Source organism: Macaca thibetana, chromosome 11 (genome assembly GCF_024542745.1).
Source record: "Macaca thibetana thibetana isolate TM-01 chromosome 11, ASM2454274v1, whole genome shotgun sequence".
NCBI lineage: Eukaryota > Metazoa > Chordata > Mammalia > Primates > Cercopithecidae > Macaca > Macaca thibetana.
This window is the reverse complement of record NC_065588.1, coordinates 45,900,635-45,904,845: the sequence shown is the minus strand read 5'-3', so window position 1 is coordinate 45,904,845 and position 4,211 is coordinate 45,900,635. Positions and strand designations below refer to the sequence as shown.

Genomic DNA, 4,211 nt, shown 5'->3' with positions numbered 1-4,211 from the left:
TAAGCCAAACCAGACACCTTGGGTTGGGGTGAGCAGGGCAAGATGGAATGTGTGGGGTGCCCCTGAGGATTACAGCAGCTTACACTTATTGAGCATTAACTTTGTGCCAGGCACTGTGCAAAGTGCTTTACTTGGATTATCCAGTTAATCTTCATAATAACGTTATGAGCTAGTTATTGGCTATAACTGCCAATTCACAGACGAAAAACTTGAGGCAAAGAGGTCAAATCCCTAGTCTGAGGTGCACTGCCTCCTCCAGCAGCTCCAGGCATAATGCCCATGTCACCCTTTGCTGCCCTGGTTCCCACTTCTAGGAGAAGAAAATACACTAATATTTATGGAATGTTATTATCATTCTTATTGCAGAGAGAAAAGTCAAAGGCCTGTTTGGGCCTTTAAACTCCTTCCCCCATTGCCCCTCAAAGAACTCATGTGAATGCGTACTGAGCGGGGGTGCCGCTACCGACCCTTTCCTTTATCTGGCCTGTTTTGAATGAGTGTGATCAGGCACAGGATCTTAGCCCACTGTCCTCTCTCTTCACGTTTACCCAGTCCCTCAGATCTTCCTGCCAGACCAGTCTTTTGTTTGTATGAATTCCCCCAGCTCTTAGTCACTAATTCCCTCTTTTTTTCTTTCTATTCTTTTTTTTAAAAAATTGTTTTTTCTTTTATTCCTTGTTTTTTTTTTTTTTTTTTTTTTTTTTGAACGGAGTCTCACTCTGTTGCCCGGGCTGGAGTGCAATGGCATGATCTCGCTCACTGCAACCTCTGCGTCCTGGGTTCAAGTGATTCTCCTGCCTCAGCCTCCCGAGTAGCTGTGACTACAGGTGCTCGCCAGGATGCCCAGCTAGTTTTTGTATTTTTAGTAGAGACGAGGTTTCACCAGGGTGGCCAGGCTGGTCTCGAACTCCTGACCTCAGGTGATCCACCTGCCTCGGCCTCCCAAAGTGCTAGGATTACAGGCGTGAGCCACCTTGCCCGGTCCTCTTTTATTCTTTTAATTCCCTATCTTTTCCTTCCATCTTTCCTCCAGCCCCCAACCCATATGCACAAAGGGCAGAGACCCACATTTAGGAGAGAGTAAGACAGGGATTGGGGAGTTGAAAATTGAGCAGGGCCCTGGGAGATGAGCACCATAGTCCTCCTCACTGTAACTCCTTTTCCTCTCCCCTTCCACCAGCTCTTGACTCATTTGACCGTGGTGGGGAGTCATAGGGAGGGGAACGTTGAGGAGGATCCCTGTTCAGAGATGCTTAAAGCCTCTGTCAACAAGAAGAAACTCAGGAGGCTGCATTTTGGAGCTGGCCGTGGGAGGCCTGTGGGAGTATTAGCTACAAAAAGGAACACGGAGAGAGAGTAGGGAAGCTCAAAGCAAGGAAAAAACCGCTCAAGACACAAAGGATGGAAAAAGTCCCCCCACTCCGCAACCACAAAGCGCAGGTGGAGTCAGACACTGTGTTCAGGGAGTGGGAACAGGCGGCTGTCGAGGAACAGAGCCCAGGGGCCCCTCCCCTTCCCTGCCTCTTCCCACTCTCTCCACCTTCTTCTCTGGAGGTCCCCAGGCCTGTTCTCTGAGCCTGGCTCTCAGCCAGCATGGCCAGGCTCCGCTTCTAAGGTTGTGTTGTATGGTGGGAAAATCTTGGGCTTTCAAGTCAGACTAGTTGGGGTTCCAATCTAGCTCTGCCACTGGCCAGCTGGGAGACCCAGGGTGGGCAGAGGGTACTTTATCTTGCAGAGTATCAGGTCTTTTGATTTGTGAAATGAACCTGAGCCAGCTGTTATTTTTGAAAAGCCCTGGCCTGGCCGGGTGCAGTGGCTCATGTCTGTAATCCCAACACTTTGGGAGGCCGAGGCGGGTGGATCACTTGAGGTCAGGTGTTCAAGACCAACTGGCCAATGTGATGAAACCCCATCTCTACTAAAAATACAAAAATTAACAGGGCATGGTGGCACACGCCTGTAATCCCAGCTACTCGGGAGGCTGAGGCAGGAGAGTCGCTTGAACCCAGGAGGCGGAGGTTGCAGGAAACTGAGATCATGCTACTGCACTCCAGCCTGGGCGACAGAACAACAACAAATCCCTGGCCCTTGGTGCTAGGACCAGGGAAATGAGCTCAGGATGAAGCCTGAGGGTTCCTCATCCCCACCAAAATAAAACATTTTGGAATTCTTTGAGGCCTCTAGTACTTGGCCGCACCTTGTCTGTCTCATTCTAGGCGATTCCTTTTCTTTTAGTGGAAGACTCTGGCTAGAGTGGGAACAGACCACAATCAACCTTTTTTTTTTTTTTTTTTTTTTTTGAGATGGAGTCTTGCTCTTGTGACCCAAGTTGGAGTTGAATGGCACGATCTTGGCTCATTGCAACCTCCACCTCCTGGGTTCAAGTGATTCTCCTGCCTCAGCCTCCCGAGTAGGTGGGATTACTGGCGGGTGCCACCACACCCAGCTAATTTTTTTATTTTTAGTAGAGACGGGGTTTCACCATGTTGGCCAGGCTGGCCTCGAACTCCCGACCTCAGCTGATCCGCCTGCCTCGGCCTCCCAAAGTGCTGGGATTACAGGCATGAGCCACCGCGCCCGGCCCACAATCAACTTTCAAACAAGGGAATCCGGGGAGGCACATTGTTGTGTTTATCCACAGATAAAGATACGGGCCCATATTGCTTGGCTAGTAAGAAAAAGAATCCGATCTGAACCAAGACTTGACAGCAATTCAGGACTATGCCATGCTGTGGGGCTACTTCGTCTTCTCTTTTGGTAAACAGCCTATGAAAAGGGAAACTGCATGGTTATTTCTGACAGTTGGTCAGTGACCTGTAGTGAGTGCCCACTGTGAACAATACCTGGACTCCACGCCAGGTGAGACACTGCAGTTAACTGCAGGCCCCATAGGAAGGTGGCCGACACAGCCCTGCTGGAGCTGGCAAGGGAGTGTATGCCTGGCCTCCTGAGAAATCTCATCCTCTCAATTCATGTGTTCTAGCAGCACCAGAAAACAGGTGTGTTTGAAATCAAGTTACAGAGAAAGCCTAACTCGGTTAAGTTGAAGAGACATAAAAAGGAGACCTGACTTTTCCCTAAGGAATTGGAGTGCGTGGTATTTGTTCCTGCTGTTTTGACAGCAGTGAAGGGGCAGGCAGGAGAATAGTTGTGCTGGTGGGTGAGTTTCTTCACCCAGAAACATCTTTTTTGGATAGAGTTTCCTCCTTGGAACTGAGTATCAAGGCAGGTAATAAAACTGCCTCATCACACGTATGGAAATAATGTTCCTTGACTTTCCCCTGGGAAACCCTGACCCCAGCTCCACCTGTGTGCTGCTGCAATGGTTACTGTGTTAGCTGAGGTCGGCTCCATCAGCATCTGCCTGCCCCATCCACATAGCTCTGAAACTGGGGTAGGGGTGTATTTTCTGACCAGTATGGCAGACAAGAGGGGCACAGGGCTCACCATGCTGGAGGGGCATGCACTCAGGAAAAAATTTTACAGAAGGAATAGGATAGCTGGATTTTTAGTATTTTTGTAGTTAATAAGGTCTGTGTGGCTGGAGATAGGGGAAGTCTTCTTTTTAACAAAGTCTACTTTTTAACAAAGCAGGAGAGACAGAAAAGGAAAGGGGCTAAACATTCAACTTGTCATGGGTTAGCCTAGACGCCCAGGGTACTGTTCTGTAGCACCTGGCTAGATGTCTTCTAAAGTCATTGCCATTGTCCCACTTCACAGTTCAGAAAGAGATTCAAAGCTGTTATCTGTCCAAGGGCAGTCGGTCACACAGTTACCAAGCTGTGAAGCCAGAATTAAAATCCAGGTTGAGTCTTTATACTCTACCACACTGCCTGGTCAACAGGCAGGGTTCCCAAGGGTTTAAGGACGAGCTCTACTCCCTTTACCTGCAAAGTGGTTGAAGAATGAGCTAGGGCTGGGCCTGGTGGCCCATGCCTGTAATCCTAGCACTTTGGGAGGCTGAGGTGGGCAAATCACTTGAGGCCAGGAGTTTGAGATTAGCCTGGCCAACATGGTGAAACCCCGTCTCTACTAAAAATATAAAAATTAGCTGGGTGTGGTGGCCCACACCTGTAATCCCAGCTCCTCGGGAGGCTGAGGCAAGAGAAGTGCTTCAACCAGGAAGGCAGAGGTTGCAGTGAACTGAGATGGCCCCACTGTACTCCAGCCTGGGTGACAGAGTGAGACCCTGTCTCAAAAAATATAGATAA

General features: G+C 49.3%; 1 protein-coding gene across 1 annotated transcript in view; it reads left to right on the top strand.

Annotated features, from left to right (window-relative positions):
- The window catches only part of LOC126930835 (tubulin alpha-1A chain), a 421,509-nt gene that overhangs the window by 52,355 nt on the left and 364,943 nt on the right, over nt 1-4,211 (top strand). The window lies entirely within an intron of this gene.